Source organism: Notamacropus eugenii, chromosome 1 (assembly GCF_028372415.1).
Source record: "Notamacropus eugenii isolate mMacEug1 chromosome 1, mMacEug1.pri_v2, whole genome shotgun sequence".
Lineage (NCBI taxonomy): Eukaryota > Metazoa > Chordata > Mammalia > Diprotodontia > Macropodidae > Notamacropus > Notamacropus eugenii.
In genome coordinates, this window is record NC_092872.1 from 645,284,038 (window position 1) to 645,307,162 (window position 23,125).

General features: G+C 37.8%; 1 long non-coding RNA gene across 2 annotated transcripts in view; it reads left to right on the forward strand.

Annotated features, from left to right (window-relative positions):
- The first annotated feature begins 1,341 nt into the window (after positions 1–1,341).
- The window catches only part of LOC140528069 (uncharacterized), a 36,845-nt gene continuing 15,061 nt past the window's right edge, over positions 1,342–23,125 (forward strand). Inside the window, exons 1-3 of one of the 2 annotated variants that reach the window (XR_011975062.1) lie at positions 1,342–1,490; positions 10,124–10,253; positions 13,736–13,786. This is a non-coding gene — a long non-coding RNA (uncharacterized lncRNA). The remainder of the gene's footprint in view (positions 1,491–10,123; positions 10,254–13,735; positions 13,787–23,125) is intronic. The other variant, XR_011975057.1, reaches the window with a different exon arrangement.

Sequence of the window (23,125 nt, forward strand, 5' to 3'; positions counted from 1 at the left end):
CTTTTTTAAAAATTATTTATTTTTAGTTTTCAGCATTCATTTCCACAAGATTTTGAGTTCCAAATTTTCTCCCCATCTCTCCCCTACCTCTACCCCAAGACACTGTGCATTCTGATTACCTCTTCCCCTAATCTGCCCTCCCTTCTATTATACCCCTCTCTTCCCTTATCCCCACCTACTTTGTTTTCTTGTAGGGCAAGATAGATTTCTGTACCGCATTACCTGTATTTCTTATTTCCCAGTTACATGTAAAAACAATTTTTAACATTCATTTTCAAAACTTTTGAGTTCCAACTTCTCTCTCTTCCTCCCTCCCCACCCATCCCCACTGAAAAAGCAAGTAATTCAATATAGGTCATACATGTGTAGTTATACAAAAGACTTCCATAAAAGTCATGTTGTGAAAGACTAACTATATTTCCCTCCATCCTATCCTGCCCCCATTTATTCTATTCTCTCTTTTGACCTTGTCCTTCCCCAAAAGTGTTTACTTCTAATTACCCCCTCCTCTCATTTACCCTCCCTTCTATCATCCCCCCATATACCCCACTTACCCCCTTCTTCCCTACTTGAAGAAAGGATTCTTATAGAAAGTGGGATTTAAGCAATGCATATTACTTAAGGAATGTAAGAGAAAAAAATCACCCTTCTCAATCATATTGTATTGGATTAATTGATCAATTAAAAATTACTTCCCAAGAATCTTCTGTGAATTCAGTTCCATGCTGGGTGCTTTACAGCATACAGAAAAAGTATAAGACATTCCTTATCTTCAAAGAGTAGAAAATCTAGTTGGCAAGACAAAAATTAAGATATACATCATAATAGTGACCAAACAAGACAGAATGAAAATAAGTCTTAAGTTGTTTCGGGGCATATATAGTATTGATGTTGAGATATGCTATAGGTATAGAGATGAGATGGAGATTCATGAGAACCAAGGAGACAAAAGGAGATTTACATGATAGACAGGGTATAGGATTGTGGTGGGAAAGAGGGAAACTTGTATTTGTATAGCCCTTGCCCAAGTAATTGTTTTAGTAAAAACAGGAGGCATTGGGAAAAGATTAAACAACGGATACTCTAAGACATTTCTATTGGACTTTTGAATAGGAAGTATTCCAAAAAATGCATATTCATATTCATATTAACTCCCCTTGGTATACCCCAAATCAATTCCTACTTGACTTGCCTTCAGTACTCCAGGAATAGATGATTGTGTAAGACACTGTTTCAGAATAAAGCACTTTCAGGCAACTGAGTCATAGAGGGTAGAATACAGGTGCTAAATAGTCTCTCTATTCTGATTCCGCTGCTAAGAGCAGCGGAATTTTAAGAAAATGCATTGTATGTCTTTCCCCAGCCTGGTTCTCTCTTGCTTTCATGACCAGTAAGTCAAGAGACATACTCCATGTCTTCATATGCCTGGGTCCTGTCCTGTCCAGCTATAAACTTCACTTTGTAGAGGAAAGATGCCTACAGTCTGTGAAGTGTGTACAACTCTCTTTCTTTATAATGAAAGATATTAGGGAAAAGATGACTTTTTAATGGCACAGGACAGGACAGGCACCTCAGTTATCACATAATAACCATCTGTCCGAGGAGTTAGTGCCACTAATTGGTCTCTCACCTTCAATCTAAAAAATGTGCCTCAGACTTGAGGTTATTTTACAGTTCACCCATCAAAATCTACATTAAATGAACCTTCAAGTCGTGGCACAGACCACAACTTTTTCTGTCAGGGAAATTGAAATGACTGCCAGGAAGGCATTGAGAAAGTTTGTGCGACAGATGGAGCGGTTTCTGAGGCCAAAGGAAGTCTGTAACTGAAATTCCCCACGGCTAGTTTAAATACTCTCCCAAAACCTATGGGGGGGGGGGGGGTTGTTGCAGAGAGGTTGGTCAATCAGTGAACAAGTATTGAGTGTCTAAGGGTGAACAGCAGCTTCCTAGGCCTGGCATATTTATTAATGAATAGACTAAATCTTTGTCCTTATGGAGTTTGCAACCTAACAGGTGCTATGGTAGATAGGCAATGGAATTAGAATCATCTTTACAAGTAGTAAGACAACCTACTGTGGTATACGTTGAAGGGAATTTCTACCAAAATTATTATTTGTCTCCTTTTGACCAAAATTATTCCCCCCTCAATCAGTGTTGGTGTCTGAAATTTTACCATTAGCATTTTTTTTCCTTTGGATCTTAAAGATTGTTTGGTCTTTAAGAGACTCCCATTAAAATGTAAATAGGAATAACCAGAATCTTAAACCATAATCAGTTAAAACCCTAGAAAGCATTAATTCATTGTAGTATTTTAATGCCCTTTGAGAACTCGAGTGGCCCTATTTGGGAGAGAAGTGTGAAAAGGGAAAGTAAAAGGAGGCTAAATACAAAATTTGTGACTAAGGTCCTCTCTGAAGAGCCCAGTATCAACAATGTAACATTTAATTTAGTACTCATCTCATAGATGAAACCGAGGCACAGAGAGGTGACATGTCTTGCCTAAGATCATATTGCTAGGAAATCACAGGATTTCAGACCTGGAAGGAGGCCAGTAATCATCTAGTGTAACTCATACCTCCCAAAAGAATTCTCACTATAACATTCCAGAGAAATGGTCATTCAACCTCTGCCTGAAGACCTCTAGTGATGGGGAAATGGTAAAGTCAAGACTTAAACCCATTTTCTGATTTCAAGCCCAATTCTCTTTGTATTACACCATGTAATATGTTATGTCTCCCTCCTTTGCAACACTCACATGCAGCACTTTCATCAGTCTTGGAAGCTTCTTAACTCAAGAAGGGACTAAGTTCAATTTCTTGGAGAGGGTTGTTACTGAACTATGTCCAAGCATGGACTTATTATCTCTGTCTCTTAACTTTCCATCTGATGACCTGAAACCAGTGCTACTATATAGAAGTAACCTGAAACCAAGCAGTTTTCAGGAAATTAACTGTCAATAGTGATCACATGTGTTTGGCTCCAATATAATGATAGATTTTTTAAATAGTCAGTCAAGAGATAATTAAGCATTATGTACAAGGTAATTGCTAAGTTCTGGTAATACAAAGAAAGGCAAAATCTCAGTCCCTGACTTCTAGGAGTTCATATTCTAGTAGATGAGGTAGCATGCAAGCAACTAAATAACACAAGATAACATGCAAACAACTAAGTAACACAAGATATATACAATTATCTCTTTCACATCACGACTTTACCCATTGCAATTTCAATATATCACATAAGAAATTAAATGGGAATTTTGGGAGAGTTTTGTGGAAGCCATAGATGACATGCCAAGCCTAACAGATGATATCGAAAAAGTTTAGAAACTCAGAAATGCAGAAAATATGTGTATAGTATTGTATAATATCAAAATATTTGAGAGAGGGGAAGGCATAGACAGTCAGCTACACATATACATACCAACTATAGGTGTAGCTTTATAGATGCTTCTTCCTGGCCAGTATGTGATTCTTACACATAGAGCTGCAAAAGGTCGAATTATAAAGTTGGCAAACTTTCAGACTTCTTCTCCAGTATGAAGGGAAAGACAAAAAATTTTACATGGATTGGCCAGATTGTGGGAAGCTGCACCCCTAACTCCCTCCTCCACCAGTGATGGAGGAGTAATGGTACAAGATAATTAGGAAGTAATCTTGCTAGCAGAGGGCAGGGAGTAGGGCAGACTGAGAAAGACCTCTTACAGAAGGCGAGATTTAAGCCAGAATCTTAGAGGAAAGCAGGGAAACTAGAAGGGAGAGATGCGGAGACAGATCATGCCACACATGGGGGACAGGCAGTAAAAAGAAGTCATGGGAGTTAGGAGATGTCTTGTGGAAGAAACAGCAAAGAAGACCAGCATTGTATTTGTGGAATATATTGAGTGGAGAAGACTGGTGAAGTTGGAAGAGGCCAGGTTGTGAAGGACTTTAAAAGATAAACTGGATTTTATATTTGATCCTGGAAATAATAGGGAACCACTGGAGTTTATTGTCTAGAGGAATGACATCATCAGACCTGTACTTTAGGAAAATTACTTCTGCCATTGAATGGAAGATGGTATAGAGTGGTGAGAAACTTGAGGTATGGAGACCACCCAGCAGGCCATTGGAATAGTCCAGGAATGTGGGCTGAATTCATTAGACATGACAGTGGATTTGGTGAAAGGTCATGAAGATTGAAATACTTCAAGACATTGTTGCAGCGTTGAGCAGAGACATTGGACTCTCCTCTCCTCTCTGCCCCCTTCTCTGCTTTTAAAAGAGATTAGAGTTAATAATGATAATAATAATTGATATTAATAATGCTGCTCTCTCCAACCTTGAGCACCCATTTCCCATATGACTATTCACATTTTATTCATCCTTTGAACCACAGTAGGCATTGTACATGTGGACCCCTCTGCAGCATCATCACCCCAGCCCCCGGTCAAATCTCACCTCTTTTCTCACTTTTCATGTAGTCCTTTACCCTCCATTGATTTTCCCCTTCTCTTCTCTCCCATGGCATTCACTTTCCATACTATTTACTTCAACATTCCAGCAAACACTGCCTTAAATTATTAGGTGACTGACTATTCCATGTGAGTTATTCTTATCTCTCCAACTGGACCCTAAGATCTTCAAGAGAAGGTACTATGTCTCTTCCTTCTTTGTCTGCCACCACACATCAATAAAGTGCTAGATGTATAACAGTCACTAAATCCTTTTTGAATGAAGTTGAATTAAATAGATGACTCTATTTCAGATTTGAGTTATGACCCAAACCCAGATTAGCAATTAACAAAGGAAGCAAGAAAGGCTTAAAATGGAACAGGTCTTCTTCAGAACAGACCCAATAGAAACACAAGGTGTTAGACAGCAAACCCTGCTAGTGGCTGATGAAAAGCAGACTTTGAATATGTAATCATGATGATCAGAATTATGTAAGTGAAAAAAATCAAGTATGTTTTGAGAGGGAAAGAGTAGGAAATTAAATAAGATTGGGGAGTATGGAGAATATATTTTGATGTTGTGACCAACAGTGCAGTTAATCAGTGTGCGGGTGAGGGCAAGTAGCTCATCACAAAATGTAGTTTCTGAGGAGAAATGCTAAAGCAACAGAGGAATACAGCTGTGTAATATATGGACAACTAAGGAGGGCCTGGAGAGAAGAGGAGGAATGTGGAAAGGGAAAGCTCCTGTGGAAAGATGAATCCAGGTTGGCAGTGGGAACCTGTAAGTTCTGGGGAGGAGACAAGGAAATATGTTGCAAATGGTGGTTGTCAGACAAGTCCTATGAACATTGAATGGAGTTTGACACTGTGTCTTGTACAATTATTCTTTGAAGATCCTAGATCAATTGCACTAAACCTTGGGCCGTTAGGATAGTGATCCATATAATTTTGATTGTGTACCTATCAGTACAACATTTATGAGCATATGCTCCACCTTAGTATGTGTATATTTACTTACTATAGACAGGCACCTGTTCAGTTGTCTTAGTTGTATCCAACTCTCCATGACCCCTTTTGGGTGTTTTCTCGGCAAAGACACTGTGGTTTGCCATTTTCTTCTCCAGTTCATTTTACAGATGAGGAAAGTGAGGCAAACAAAGTTAAGCGATTTGTCTAGAGTCATACTGCTAGTGTCTGAGGCTGAATTTGAACTCAGGAAGAGGAGCCTAATATTTGGTCCTTGAGTCAATAGAAGAGCTGAAGTTTATTGAGTAGTTCAGACCTAAGATTTAGGAAAATCATTTTGGATGCTGTGTTGTATTGTATTGTGTTCTGTTGAAGATGGATTCAAGTGCAGGAGATGAGGTAAGGAGGCCAACTAGGAGAATATTGCGACAGTACAAGGGAAAGATGAGAAGAGTCTGAAATGGGGTGGTGATTGAGGCTATGTGAGTAGAGAGAAGGAGTCAGGATAAAAGATAGGTGGATGATGAAATTTTTCAATAGATGATATTGAGGTTTTAAGTTTGGATAACCAGATAAATGGAGGTACCCACAATAGTACTAGGTAAGTTTGGAAGAGGGGTGGGTTTCAGGGGATTAATAATGTAATTAATGAGATCTGTGATCTATAGAAAGATATCCATGCCTACTCATCTTCTGTTGACTTATTGTAGAACCCTTCCACTGAAGTGTGTTTGCCTAACCAAGAGATGATCTGGGGAGCAGAAAGGTGTGCCAGGATGGACAAATTCTCTCCAGTTATACTAGTTAGAAGCAATTGTGGATATCCCACTAGTGATTACGTTATAATTGCCATGAAATGTTGCTGTCTGCTTTAGAAGCAGGGAAACTTGAAGCTTGTACATCAGAAGGAGATAAGGGAAACAGACTTGGAGGATAAGAATAAGTGCAGTTAGAGAGCAACCCTACAGGTCCCATCTTTTCACTCTTTCATTGGGGAAGTCAAACTTTAGATCCCACTTTGGAAACCATTGCATGGAAAGAGAGAGGCTTAATTTTTTTGCCAGATTCTCCTTTCTCAGTCTTCTGAAAACTATGAACTTTTCCTCAGAATGTTTTACAAATGAATAAAATACATTAGATTTAAAAGGAAGCCAATTATAAATGAATATACATACATACATATCTACATATATATCTATACATATCTATCTATTTGTCTGTCTGTCTATCTATCTATTCAAATATGTGGACCTCAGATTAAGAATGTTTGCATTAGAGAATCACAAAGTTTTAAAGTCTTTGCTTTGAAATTTGGGAATCAGAATCCATGGGGAATGGTTCTCTCACTGTCCTCCACCTTTCTATGTAGGAGTAGGTGAGCTGTCCAAAAAACAAGGGGTTGCCATGGCAGTCAATGGAAGAGTAGGATAAACAATCACACCATCATCAAAAGTTGAACACTGTGTGTTTGTTTTGGCTTAGATCCTTAACCTCAATCACCTAACTTATCCTTGGTTGAAATTACCTACTCACTTTGAATATTCGTTATTTGCATGTTATTTTTCCTATTGGAATATATTAGAATTAAGAGCTAGGACCATTTTTTTCTTTTTTTTTATATCCTCAGAATTTAACACAGCCTGGCATACAGAAAACATATAATAAATACTTGTTGAAATGCTTGTTGTACATTTATTATCTAGGAAGGTTCAGAGATAAGACCTTCACTTAGATGTTGTAAACCAGAGGTGGGGCCTGTGGGCTACATATGATGTATAACATTCCTGAGGGTTGCCAAAACCATATTAAATTTTAATATTAAATTTTATTTAACAAAATAAATAGAAATACAAAAAACATAGATAATATTACATTTAAAAATTTTCAATATGCAGTTCACAGGGATCCTTATGTATGGTTTAATTACTTCCATTTCTATTCTAGTTGGACACTACTGCTATAGAATATAGAACATGACTACAGGAAAGAATCTTGTAGATTGAATAGAAGGGTCAAGGGCAAAGGTAGGGAACCTGCAGCCTTGAGGCCACATGTGGCCCTCTAGGTCCTCAAGGGTATCCCTTCATTCAAAAGGTCACACTTAAGGACCCAGAGGGTTACTGAGTAAGGGGCCAGTTCTTCTCCAACTGTGGGGTCATGGTCAGTACCCAAGAGTTTAGCACCTTATCAGTCTATGTCTTGTGGACTGAGCATTTTCAATAAACTGTCCTTAGTCACCCTGTATTTTGCTCATTTCTTGCCTAGTGAATGGATAATGGTCACCCCACAGGTGTTGCTGATGTTTGTTCTGGGGCATGGTTGAAACTGATACAAACTTCAGATGTTGACCTTAGCTCTTTTCTATGACACATATTTATTTCCTCTATTTAGGGATTAGGGATAGAATAGGGGCAGCAAAGTGGTGTGGGGTATACAGTATTGGGCCTGGCGTCAGGAAGATTCATCTTTCTGAGTTCAGATCTGACTTCAGATACTTACTAGCTATGGGACCCTAGGCAAATCACTTACCCCTGTTTGCCTCAGTTTTCTCATCTGTAAAATGAGATGAATAAGGAAATGGCAAACCACTCCAGTATCTTTGCCAAGAAAACCCCAAATGGGGTCACAAAGAGTCAGACACTACTGGAATGATCAAACAACAAAAATAGAAAGTAGACCTGTGGCTTCTTTGTATAGGGAGTTCACAGGTAAGGAGATTCCTTCTACCATTGTGAGCTGACACCTTCTCTTTAACAACAGTTTTAGAGCTTAGAGCAGTGAGCAATTAGGTGACTTGTCTTGCCTCAGAAGTAGGATTTGAACTTAGTTCTTCCTGGCCCTCAGGCTTCCTGACTTTTCACTACCTCTCTTCACTACCTTTTCACTACCTTGCCCCTAAAATGGGATAATAACTATTCTGCCCAGCACTCTTCTATGAGTAGATCAATTCATTTGGGTCACACCTTTTGAAGCTGAGTAGGACAAGTCTTATTATTATAATCATTTCAACATTTTCCCTTTGAGAACTTCCAAGTAGATGCCCAGAGAATGCTTAAATAAATTTAATTGGGTTCCTTTCCTTCCTGGGGAATTAGCATATACAAAGTTTGCAGGTCAAGATAAGGAGTATGAGCTATAAGTGGAAAACAGCTAGGGATAGAATCAACAACTTGACTAGTAATAACACACATACCATTTATGATAAGGCATCTGAAGGACATTTCTGGCTTGTCTTGGGTGAAATTCTCTAACTTCAGAGCACTGTACACTTAACATGGAAATACTTTACTAGCGTTTGGGAGGTCATTGGGATGTGAAGCAATGGGATAACCCAAACCATTGGTGGAGGAAGGGAAGATAGGAGAGAAGACATAAGATCCCATCTCAGACAAATGAGGAATAAAATGGAAAGGTCTCATGTGAATGCCCCAGTTCTAAATGTACCCTGCATTCTACTTCAGTAGCCAAATGATGATTTCAGGGAGAATTTATACCTTCCAATGGGGTTTTGGTTATCGAAGAGTCAGTCTCAGTGTAAGACATGTGGGTGATTTTTTTCCTTTTTTGCTCTTTCCAGGATGATTCTATTAATTTTCCTTGACTTCACGTGCAGCCCTGCACCAACGCTGCCATTGATGATCTCCTTATTCATCTTGTAGCAGAGAGGCCATTTAGATGAATATATGTTCCCCATTTTCTTTGCATTATAAATTCAGTGTTGTGGGAAAAGGAGTATAATGTAATGGCAATGCATCCACAGAGAAATGTCCCTATTTGAGAAGTAGAGTTTGAGAGGGGGGAGCAATTGACAGCCTCTCAGTACAGTGGGCACATTTTTTCTGTACAACTGAATCACCTCTAATGATAAATGAGGAATGTTTGATAGCTGGCTCTGTTGTCTGACAGCTACAGTTTTGGCCAGAGGGCCGTGGCAGGCTTTAGACTTCTGTTCAAAATGAGTTAAACATATTAGGCATTATGAAGGCACAGAAGCCTCGAGAATGAGTGCTGAAATGAGTTATCCGGGTAGGCTCCTGGGTACACAACTTGCAAAGCAGATGTCATTCTAATAATGTGTGATATAGAACATGCCTGGCCTAAACCCTGCCGGATGAAATATGAAGCCCCGTTGGTGATATTTAATACCATTTTATGAGGTGCCATCTTATAAAGACAATGCCCGCCGTATGTGGAATGCTTAAGGTATTTTGCCAAAGGCACCGGGAGGTATCCGAAGTAAGTAGAATTTTTATTATTTTATAAGCCTTTACTTTGTAATATTTCTGTTTCCACATTATTGTGGGGGCTTGCTGCACTAACCCTTTGTCGAATGAACTTCATGAGCAGCTTGCTGCTGGATTGACTGATAGCCATGGTTGTTTCTGGAAGTAAAAGCTGTTTCTTACCTAAACATGTTCTTCAGAAAACCCTCAAAGAGAAAGGACAGCTTTGCTACAAGCATTTTTAGAACAGGGGATTTTGAGGGCAAAATGCAAAAAATATTGCTACTTTTTCCCCAAAGGGACAATCTTGAAAGTGATAAAGGATTTATGTGGTCTCCTCTAATCAGAACCCTCATTTCTTTCATCTCACTGTTTAATATTGACTTGCTATCAACTGATTTTGGGGTCCCTTTCTGGGTAACCCAAGAAAATATGATTGAAATCCTAGTCTAGGGAAGTGGTTCCTAGTGTTAATACTGACCTTTTCCTTCCCTAGGATCCCTGGAACTTCTGAATGAAGACCCAGTGATACGTCACTACCCTGGGGAAGATGAGGGTGAGGAGGATGGTGATAGAATTTACATAGCTTCTCAAAGTTTTGCAAAATGAACAACCCTGAGACATAGGTGCGATTATTTTTACATTTTACAGATGAAGAAACTGAGATTAAAAGACTTGTATGATATCCCATAGCAAGTGTGCAAGGTCACATTTGAATTCAGGTCTTCCTAACTCCAGATCTGGCACTTTATTTTATGTGCTGCCTAACTACTTAGATAGTGATAATGATAAAGAAGACAGAAACATAAAATCATAGGAAATTAGAGATGTTAGTACCCTTTCAGATTATCGAGTGACATTCTGTCATTTGATATATATATATATATATGATATATATACACATACATATACATACATCCATATATATATATGTATATATATATATGTATATATATATGAAACTGAGACCTAAAAATTGAGTAATGTAAGGTCATATAATTAGCAAATATTTGGGAGGTAGAGTGGGAGGGTGGGAACACAACCCTGGTCTTTTGAATCCCACTTTATTTATATTTGTCTTTTCACTATCTATGCTACCTCTGATAATAACTTACATTTACAAGTGATGATAAAAGTGTTATTATTAAAATCTGAAATATTAGTGTTATTTTAAAAACAAGTAAACCTGGACTCAGAGTTTAATGATTTGTCCATGAGCACACTGTTAGTGAGTGTTGGAGCCAAGACTCAAACACATGCCTTATGATTCTAGATCTGACATTCTTTTGGTTATAACATTACCTTTTTGATATTCTCAATTTTTATAATTTTTAAAATTTTCATTCAAAGTTCTTCCATATTTCTTATCACTATTCCTATTTTGAGGATCCCAAAGGATAAGAACTATAGAGTCCTGAAAACTCTAAAATCTTGGGAAAAACTACACTCTGGAATAAGCCCCTGTATCCTTATCCTGATGACCTAACTGTCATTGACATTTACTGGTATGCAGCATCATGGGATTCAGCATAGAATCAGTCATAGAAGGCTTCCTAGAGGAGGAGAGTTTCTTTCTTTATAAGCAGTAACATTCCGAAGAAGATACCTCTACTTCTTTGGTGTGATGCTCCCCTGTAACGTAGGGTGGGGAAAGTGGAAAGTGGTTCATCATAATTCAACACATCTTTGTCTGGAGTGATTATTTTGGCTTTGAAGAACTATCTCCTTCATGTGACCTACTGGGTGGGTAGTTATCTCAATGAATAAAACACTGGATATAGAGTCAGGAAGACCAGAGTTCAAATCCGTCCATAGCTACTTCTTAGCTGTATGATCCTGGGTAAGTCACTTAGCCTCTATTACCCTCAATTTCCTCATCTGTAAAATGAATATGACAATAGAATCTACCTCTTAGAATTATTGGTGTGTAAAGCATTTTGCAAATATTAAAGTGCTATATAAATGCTTGATACGATGATGGTGAACTAGACTTTGCTGTTTAGTCATTTTCAATCATGTCTGAATCTTTGTAATTCCATTTGGGCTTTTATTGGCAAAGATCTTGGAGTGCCATTTCCTTCTCAAGGTCATTTTACAAATGAAGGAACTGAGGCAAACAGGATTAAGTGATTTGCCCAGGGTCATACACCTTAAGTGTCAGAGGCTGGATCTGAACTCAGGTCTTCCTGACTTAGGTTTGACACTGTGCCATTTGGTTGCCCAATGAACGGTGCCAACTTGGTTGCCCAAATCATTCCATATTCAGCAGACAGAAGCAGAGAGAAAAAATTGACCTAAAAATATGCCTTTTTAAAGTGTTAAAGTGCATGTTTGTTGAATATGGACTTGTCCTACTGGCAATAGCAAACTTCCATCTGGATTAGGATGGTATTAAGTATACTTGACATGGAGTCAGCAAATCTGGGGTGGTTTTCAGAAAACCTGGTCAATGTCCAGCTTCAGATCTGGTCCCATGAATTATTATCTCTGTGACCTAAAGCAAGTAGCTTGACATGTCTACTTTAATCTGATTATCTATGAAATAGGGGTCATCAAAATAATTCTACCACCCATAGCAATAGCTAAAAGCTTCATGAAGTGGTGACAAATTCATCTAGTCTTAGTATCAGAAGACTACAACATAAGCCCTTATTCCAGCATTCATTAACTATGTGGTCCTAGGCAAGTCACTGAATCCTCCTATGCCTCAGTTTCCCTATATTTAAATGGGAATGATCATGTGTTTATCCAATGTATCCAATCACACATGTATCCAATCATGCATATATCCACATGTATTGATGTCACATCAATCATAGGATTGATTTGAAGAAAAGGCCTTTATTAAAGTGTAGCTTAGATATTTTGGTAGATTAGTCATTTCTTCAGGGTGAATACTTTGTCCAACAATTCCGGTTGTAATCTCACATGCTTTGCCCTTTTATGCAATTCTCCACCATGTTTTCCCATAAATTCTCCCCAAGTAACCTATCAAAAACATAGGAGGACTCCTTCTTGTTGTTTTAACATTTGCAGGACAATTGAGATGTTTATGTTTTGTCTCTTGCTCTCATTGCGTTTTTCTGTTGTGTCTCTCTATCTCCAGTGTCTAGCACAGTACTTCGTATATAACAGGTGCTTAATAAATGTTCAGTGTATGAATGAAAAAAAGCAGCCTTCCTTCAACCTTCTCCTCTATCCAGCTATCATTCTACTTCTCTTCTCCCCTCACCTCCAAATCTCTTGAAAAAAAGTTGTCTATACCTACCTCCTCATCATTCTCCATTTCTAACTAATTTACTTAAATTTTTCTGTCTCAAGTCATCACTAGAGGCCTAATTGCCAAATTCAGTTACCAGAATAAAGGCTCTCACACTCCTTTGCGTTAGTGACTGTTATCTTTGAGAGGAGAGGGTTGTCCACAATTTTTTTTTTGTGGAAATGCCTTCATTACTTGTCATCTGAAATGTCCAACTTTTTTGGTTAATTATAATTATTCACAGTTATAGAGTAAGTTTTGCAAAGTATTTATAACAGCTTAGTGTAGCATCTAAGGTAAGTATGTTTATCACCATTTTACAAGTTAATAATTGAGGGTCTGAGAGAATGAAATTTGCCTTTAATCTAACATCTGATAAAGGTTTGTGATTGAATTTGAACCCATGTCTCTTGACTCCAACTCCACCCCTGTTTCCATTGTAGCATACTGATTCTACTCCTTCATCTTTAAATGTTTCTACTTTCTCTTACGAGTATTTTCTTCTTCTTGAAATTGTGTATAACTATGTATTCACTTTGGTTTCCTTTTGTATACCTATTGTATCCTTTCAGTAAAATGTAAATTTCTTGAGGGTCTAGAGTATCATATGTTAGTATTGTATTTCTAACACCTAAGAGTGCCTTTGTTATCATAGAATCATAGTATTTCCAACTCGGAAGAGATCTCAGTGTCTATATAGTCCAACATGTGTTTGTAACTTCTAATCATTTCTCCTAGTTATATCTTGGGGGTCAAACACCTCGTGTCTAAACCCTCTGCCATGTGATAGCTTTTCAAGAATATATCTGATGACTGTCCTCATGTTCCCTTCTGTCTTCTCTTTTCTAGTCTAATTATCCCCTTTTCCCTCAATGGATCATCACATGGAATGGACTCAAGGTATTTCAACATATTGGTTGCTCTCCTCTGAAAGCTCTTTAATTTATAATTTAAATTGTTATTTTCATAAAGATCTGTCTTTTCTCTCTCCCCCCAATCCCACTGAGAAAGTAAGAAAAACAATCCCCCTGTTGCAAACATAGGTATAGTTAAGCAAAGCCAATTCCTGCTTTGGTCATGTCCCCCCAAAAATGTATCTCAATCTATACTCTGAATCCATCACTTCTCTATCATACTTTATTTTTTAAATTATATTTTATTTTCAACTTTTATTTATCAATATCCTTCTTGAAACTGTGGTGTCCAGAATTGACACCAAAACTCCAGATGTGATGTGTTCAGAGCAGGATTTGAAGAATCTCTCACCTTGGTATTCCTGAAAGTTATGTCCAGTGATGTGCTGGTAAATGTTTAACAATTAAGTTTCAAAAAAATATGTATGCAACTCATGACATACCTTTAAGTTGCAACTGTATTATTAATATTTTTTTGCATCACTTTCTTAAGTCTCAACAATCAAAGAGCTATAAATGAAGCCCTCTTTGTAGCATTCGCTGGTTTCTGAGGTGGAATTGTTCCTACTGCAAATATAACAATTGGCCTCTGACTATGCCTCTTAGTGAACCCTGAGATCATATTAATTTTTTTTTGCTGCCATATCACAATGTTGACTCATGTTGACTGTGTTGCCCACTAAAAATCCTGCATCTCACTCTTTTTTTTAGACAAGCAGTTTTCTAATCATGCCTCTTCCAAACTGTGCTCATGGAATTGATTTTTTCTAAACTCATGTGAAAAACTTTATATTTTTCCTATTAAAATTCATCTTAATTGATTTCATCCAGGGTCCTATTCAGTCAAGTTATTTATTTTATTTTATTTTTGAATACTAAGTGTCATTTAGCATTTTACCTGTCCTTGCCAGTTTTATGCCATATTCAGATTTGGTTAGACTTTCATCTGTGCCTTTATCTAAGTCACTCATAAGATATTAAACAACACATGCCAGAACACATCCCTGGGATGCTCCACTAAAGATCCCCTCACCCCAACTCCCTCTAATAAACACTGAACCTTTAATGACCGCTTTTTTGTTCCTGTAATTAAATCGGTTCCAAATTCATCTATTTATGCTATTATTTATCCTATGTCTCTCCATCTTTCCCCAGAAGATGATTGCAAGATACTTTATCAAAGATTTAAATAATTTCAAAAAATTATATCTACACAATTATCCTCATCAACCAGTTTAGTGACTGTCAAAAAAGGAAATACGATTAGTCTGACATAAGCTGTTCTTGAGAAAATCATCTTGGAGTTTAGTGGTCACTGCTTCTTTTCTACAGATTCACTCACCAACTATCTCATTAAAAAAGACTTTCTAGAATTTTGCTAGAAATCAGTCTATTTTCGCAACTTAGGGGTTGTATATTTCATTCTCTTATGGTTCCACTCCCGGGCTGCATAAGCTATCAAATTATCATCATCATCATTGTCGTCATCGCTGTCATTGTCATCATTGTCATCACTCTGTAACCACGTACTTCAGGTCTTTTTTAGAATCTAAGGAGGAAATTTATCTGGGCCAGATAACGTGAATTCATCAAGGACAATTATGTATTCTCTTATTATTTTGTTTTTCTCTTTACTATTTTCCTCTTGCTTGCCACAATTGTGTTCCTAGCACATCTTGGTCAGTCTTTTACCAATGTTTTCTATCACTTCATTATAGTGGGAGATATTCCCTAGATTTATTGGAAAGACTAGGGGTCATGTAAGTCATTATATTTTCATGTGTAAATTGGTATTTGCACTCATCAGTTTATCTTATATGTAGATTCCTTGGAATTATAACCAAATATTTTTCTCCCATATATCCCTTATGGATCAAAGAATTTTTGATCTTTGGTAAGGAATGAATTAGAGAACAATGGATGTAAGTAACTAAAGATTAGGGCCAAGACCACTCTCTCTGTGAAGCTCTTGTCTTTACTACAAGAGGCCAATCTCAAGTTATAATTTTGTTCTTTCCTCTAATCCTTCGTAATGTGATAATCAATGATGTTGGCTTCTTTTTTCCATACCCCATGGCATTCCCAATTGCCTCAATATTTTCAAAAATATTCTCAAAGCAAAATGCATTTTAATTCACGTTTCATACATGTATCTCTACTCTGTCACTTACCATGCCTATGTTCTTGGACAAATCATTAGATTTGGTCTCTTTCCTCGTCTATACGATGAAGAGGTCAAACTATATGCTCTCTATGAATCCTTCTAGCTACAAATCTTTCTCAAGATCCTATGAAATATATACCTTATTTTATTTTTCAAAAGTAGATATCACTTCTGAAGAGCTGGATATTACTGGATAGTGACCATTACCCAAACAAGTATGTATATTTATAATGCGATATGTGAATATCTAAGTTTAATATAGTGCAAACCTCTATTGCTTAGGTATAAATTACACTGCTGACCCTAACTTGCCACCGTATAAATGCATGCCATTGGTGGCTAATTGATGTCATGACAGAGTGCTGGACTTGGAGTCAGGCAGACCTGAGTCACTGAGGCTCTCAGCTCTGTTTCCTCACTATTAAATGGGGATAATAGTATCTTTCTCCAGGAGTTTCTCTGGGTTGTAAGAATAAAATGAGGCTATACACACATGTACATGTAGATGTGTATGTATGTATGTGTGTACACATATACATACATACATACTATATATACATACATACACACATATCACTTTGCAAAGATTAAAGCAATTCTATGTGTGCTAGTTATTAATATCATTATCATTATTAGCATCATTATCATCATCACACTTTTGGTGAAAATAGTGCAAAGTGTTAGTATTTTTGGCTGTAAGTTTATCACAGTTAAAGGCAGCAGAGTAGCTTGGTTGTGGGAGCAGGAAAAGAGCAGTTTTGGCCGGTAGCCCCAGCATGTTCCCTAGCCTTCTCTTTCCTTTGAGGACTGCCTTCATTGTCTCTTCTCATAGTAAATACTTAGAGAATCAAACAGTACTAGAAGAGAGAGCAGGAGAAGGGTAGGGTTTGGTTATGGTAGACTAGCAAGAGTTCAAGGAGGATTTAGATGGGTAGGTATCCTTTCCTTTGCATCTACTAATACATTTCCTGGGCAGCTAGATAGTGAAGTAGATAGAGCACCAGTGAAGGAGTCAGGAGGACCTGAGTTCAAATCTCACCTGAGACACTTGACAATCATTAGCTGTGTGATCTTGGGCAAGTCACTTAACCCCAGTGGCCTCATCCTGGGTCATCTCCAGTCAACCTGATGAATATCTGGTCACTGGCGTCAGATAGCTCTGGAGGAGAAGTGAGACTGGTGACCTGCATAGCCCTCCCTCCCTCAGTCAAAACAAAGTCAAGTGCAAGTCATGTCAATATTTCTCTGATGGCATGGTCTTCTTCAACAACGAAGGATGAACACACACACACACACACACACACACACTAATACATTTCCTTAATCTCTTAGTTGATGAGGAAGGGGATGGCAAAGTGATAACTTTATGTAACTGTTCATGCTGTCATGCACCTCAATATCTAGGCATATCTTAGACTACTAGGAACTGGCCTGTGGTAAGTTTGCACTGAAATGTCACCAAAGAACACTGAAATCTCAAGCTAGAAAAAATCATTGGACTTATTGGGTCCCTTCCTTGTCAGATGAGAAATCTGAGATCCAAGAAGCTTAAATGCTTTGCCTTGGCTCATACAGACAGATAGGAAGGACCACAGATAAAATTTCAACTCAGGTCTTTCCTGATTCTAAGTCCTTTTTTCTTTCCATTAAATTATGCAGTTTCTATGAATGATAAAAAATGTGCGAGACTTAAAAAAAGTCCTCATACTTTGCCCAATGTACAATTCTACTTTGAGCAAGTTCTATGCATTTTTTTTAAAGCCTGTGCCATCCAGGAAAATTGTGAAATTGCTAGATTCCTGAACAGAAAGAAACATTGCAGGGAGGGCAAGTTTCCACCTTGGGCTCACATGACTTTGAGTCTGTCTCTCTCTATTTTCTGAGCTGTATATCTTTGGCATGGGGCACATCCATTCTGGATCCCCTTCCACCTCCCTCTCCTCCAAGCCTTGAAGGAATCTTGGTGAGTGTAAGAAATAAAGCTAGAGGTTAATTTACGAAAAATGAAAGGAAATTTGTCTTTATGTTGCATTGATAAATCTGTGGTTAGCCAATAATTGAAAAACAATATATGAGTAAAAATGGAAACTGACAATTTGAAGTAGCAAACTGATTGCAGTGGATTATATTAGGAGCTGAGACTAGGCTGCCTCCCTGTCTGTTGCACACTTCCTTGAGAAGACTCGGAAATTAGTGGCAAATTTCCAATTCTCTTATTTTGCTTGTACTGGTAGTTCATTTATAGCAGGCTTTCTCCACCCCCATCCCCCATACTCCACCCCTGCCTTGAAATCTGCATCATTCTCATCGTAGTGGGTTTTAATTGTGACATCTCCATAGCCCTCGACTCCGGCTGTATGAAGTTTATTCCTTTTTTCCCCCTTCTCAGGATATTGTTCCCTCCATCAAATAGAAAATACAAAGGAATAAGAGATTAAAAATGTAAATTTTATAAACAGAAATCAAAGGTCCTAAATCCTTAGCAAAGAAAAGCCAACATAAGTATGAACATTAAAAAACACACATAAATAGTGCTTCTAGGCTGAATATGTTAAATAATTCAACAGTTAAGTCATAAGCGTTCTTAAACTTAAGTATAAAAATGCCCCTGACAATATTTCACAGCCATGCATTTCTTTAAAATATTTAGCATTCTCATTAAAGAGAATGGCTTTAGTTTATATATTAGTTACACTCCTGCTTGTTAATACGAAAGAATTTAGGAGCAAAAAGCATTCTTATGTATATAAGCAAAAGGCAATTTACATATAAAGTTGGGCAACTATTCACTTTTTATTTATTTCTGGATCATCTGCATCTACATATAGCCATACAGCATTTAAACAAATTTGTTCCTTAATGTGTAGTATTAATATTCTCTGCCCCAAAGTGCCATTTGCTAATGCCATCATGAAGACAGGTTCATTCAAAGCTACAAGGAAGTTCCTGCCTCAGAAAGACTTAATGAACCTTACATTTTTTGGAATACTGCACAGTGTAATGCCTATTACATATTCATTGCCAGAATGGAAGATTTCCTTTAACTCTGAGCTTCCTGGTCTAGTTCTCTGTAAAACATTGTCAAAAGTCACCAGAGACTTTCGTGGAAAATTGTGACTCGATAGCAGGATGTAATAGGGAGGCCTAGAGTGGAGAAGGCAGTGGTATATAGGCCCACAGGGAAAAGTTCTGACAGACAAATGGATGGATAATGCGATTTTTGACATAATGGAATAAAAAAGTTTATGCCAGAAAGAACCAAATTAAAGTTATTACTTGAAAAGAAAGTCTGAAGTTTTCAAGACCATCAGAATTGCCTCTGTCGGCTTTATTCAATTGCTTATATGCATAACAGCTTCTAAAAGAGAGATACTGTTGATTGATTTAAAGCTCCTAACAAATCTGCCATAAAATTTTAGCTACATCTTTGGAGTAACAGCACTTTCTAGCTGTTTAGATATTGTTAATAACAATAAAAATAATAAAATGAGAATGATAGTAGGGAAAGGGACCAAGCCAGGGATTTCACTGACAGAGGCGATTTCTACCAGTACAGGTCAGTACCTTCTCTGCCACACATATAGTCCCAGAGAGTTGGCTAGAGCGCAGATGCATTCAGTGACTTGCCTACAGTAACATAGCCAGTGTGGGTTAAAGGATCAATTTCAAGGAAGGTCTTCTTGGCTCCTAGGCCTGGCCTCTATTCACTATCCATAGTATAGTGTCTCTCATGATAAAAATGAGAGAAAAAATTAAAATTGTCTGTTTTGCCTTTATTTTATGTTTCTATTTTCTCAGGACAGTTTTCAAGGGGGTGGGAGAGTGATGAAATTAAAGGAAGTGGAGGGAAGGCAGAAAGAAAGAAAACTCTAAGGTGGTGTGGACTTTCATTTTTCATTTTTTTAAAAGCACTTAATGATATGATTATAGGTTTAGAAATCCACAAAAGGATAAGTCATGTACAGGTCACTATTGATGGGGAGGGGAGTGATTTTGTGCATTTATCATCCATCTGTGTTTTACTTAATAACAATCTTGCCACAAGCATATAACAGCCATATAACAATTGGCCTTCCTTAACACCAGCACTTGAGAAATATCCTAAAATCATCAGTAAACTTATTAGTGAGTTGCTTCTAACTCCATAACTCTAATAATTTGGGAATGTTTTAATAAAAAAATTATAGATATTTTTATAAACTTTCTCTATTGCATTTAAGATATGGAAGCTTTCATATGTCCCTAATAATTCCGTTCCTTGTCCTCCACTTTTTCTGATGCTTAAATTGGTTACCCCATTGCAATTGCTTTTTGGTTATTGTTTTAAACTGGATCTGTCATTTCATTTATAGGGTTCTGGTAAGGTAACTTTACAAATTCAGATGGGGAGCAGCTCTGCAATTTATCATCTTAGAGAATTTCTTAGGGCATGCTGAGGTTAAATGACTAACCCAGGGTCATACTGTCAGTTTGCTTTAGCTTTGGGACTTGAACCCAGGTCTTTCTGACTGAGGCTATTATCACTGTACAAAATAGTTGGAGTATGGTATCCATCTATGAGATAAGATATGATAAGAGTTATTCTTGTTTGTTTTATACTAGGACTTCAGCCCACGTAATGACCAATACTATCCTATCTACCCTAGCTGCTTTTGATTTTAGGGTCTTTTTCTTTGAAAAAGGAAAAGACCTAAAAACAGCTGAACCATTGAATATCATTAAAATTCTTCAAACTCACCTTAACTACACTATGTTACTTTACCCTTGGGGAAATGTATGGACAAATCAATGGGCTGGATATATGATTTGTTCATTTTTCCCCTGCCTGGGCTACTTACTTGCTGCCTGGCCCTAGTCTGGCACCAGTGATGGATCTTTCATTACTCAGAAGCTGTTTTCCCATTGGTCCAAGATAAAAGGTTGAAAAAATGACAAATTTAGAGAAGTGGATTATTAGGAATCTTATTAGCCAAAACCCAAACCAAAAGGTGAAGAATTAGTTGTTTGGCTAAATTCTACCACTCTACACCCCCTAGTGAATTTCTCCAGATTGGTTTTTAGAAATATGGGCATTTAGAGACCTGGTGGTCTGAAATATCAAGGCAAACTCCAGCAGCTCCTTGGTTTTGACCAAAGGGTACATAGGGCTTTTTGTAAGCCTAGACCTAAGCAGATACAATTAAAAAAGGAATTCCTTTTGATTTTCTCCTTAATTTTGCTAAAAGCAACCAAAAATTGTCTCTGTGCTTGACATGGGTCATCTCTAGCTTCACAGCCTCCAGGTGTCTTGAATGGCCATGCTATGTATCTCTCTAAGATGTTGCTTAAGAAAGTATATTGAATTAGTCAGAGGAATCAATAAGAAGTCCATGGCTATGTTTTAGCCGGCTTTTGTCTGTTAACACAGGCTATATCACACTACTGGAGCGATCACCAGGTTGTCCCAGAAAGAACGTCAACAACTACAGGTTTGGCTCATGATATTTTAAATGTCATTGGCATTAACATGCCCCTGTTGAGTTTTTACCTTTTTTTTTAAGGGCCATTTTATGTTCATCAGTGCCCTGTCCCTTCCAAAGAGACCCAAACTGTGTGAATTGACTCCATACCAGTGTATGCAGTGACAGAGGGAAAAAGATAATCTAATGCAGACCCTTCCTCTATGCAGAAATACCATGCTCTCCTAATTATGATGATCACAAAAACCACTGTTTTATATAATACCCTGGAGCTTCACAAAGGAAATGAATGGACAAGCCGGCACCCACCAATAAGTGGCACTGAACATCTACTAGGTCTCCCAAACAGGTTGGCACATCTCTCAATGGTACATCTGGTGGATTTGGATGGCATTTATCAGGAAATAATCCAATAATGACATGCCAAGGCCCTTACCAAAAAAAAAAGTGCTTGTGCCTAATGTCAATCATTCACCCTCTGACAGTTCAATGAACATCCTTTCTGGGATGGCTCTCAGCCACATCGACTCCCCAAGCATGGCAAACAATGCTACAAGACTTGGGAGATGAAAATGACAACGCCACAGTAAAGCATCAAAAGAAGTCACACAACATGGGTAAGAGGTTGCCAAGTGTTGCTAAGCAATACAATACATGCAGGCCACAGGATTATCGATATTACTCACAAAGGGGATGACATTTGCCACCCACACTGGAAATGCATCATTCCAGAAAACAAGAGCCTACCACAGCAGTAACAAAACAAAATGCCAGAGTCTCCATGTGGAACTATTGGCTTTTAGGAGGAAAAATACAACCAGCTAGCTCATAGCCCAAAAGGGGCAGGCACACACACGCATGCACACACACACACACACACACACACACACACACACACACACACACACACACACACTCTCTCTCTCTCTCTCTCTTGCTCTCTCTTGTCTCTATTTCTCTGTCTCTTTCTTTTTCTCTTCTCTCTCATCTTTCTCCCAATCTCTGCATCAGTCTCTGTCTCTCCCTTGCTACATTTCCCTCTCTGACTCTATCTCTATATGTGACTGATTTTCTGTCTCCATCTCTCTGTTTCTTCAACTTTATATCTCTCTGTCTTTCCATCTCTGTCTCTATCTCTCTGTTTCTCTCCCTCCCTCTTTTTATTTCTCAGCTTCTATTTCTCCCTCTGTATTTCTCTCTCTGACTCTATCTCTCTATTTGACTATTTTTCTATCCCTATCTATCTATATCTGGGTCTACATCTTTCCATCTTCAACTCTGTCTCTCTGTCTTGCCATCTCTTCTTCTACATCTCTGTCTCTAGTTGTGTCTTTCTTCCTCTCTGCCAGCCCCTCCCTATCTCTATGACTAGATTTCTCTGTCTCTTCTGTCTCTACATTTGGCTTTCTCTGTCTCTATATTTGTCTCTGTCTCTCTCACTCTTATTCTTTAATGCATATACTCTCAAAAAAAATAATGGCACATACGTTGATTTATTTTGAGAGATATTCAACCAACTACTCACCACTAGGGAGTAACTATCTATCTGTCTGTCTTTCTATCTGTCTATCTATCTATCTGCTATCTGTCTATCTATCTATCTATCTATCCATCTATCTGGAGTTACATGAAATGTTCTTCTACAAGGACCTCATTGGTATAAGATGGGGTTTGGTCTGATGGGGCAGGTACAGAGGCATGA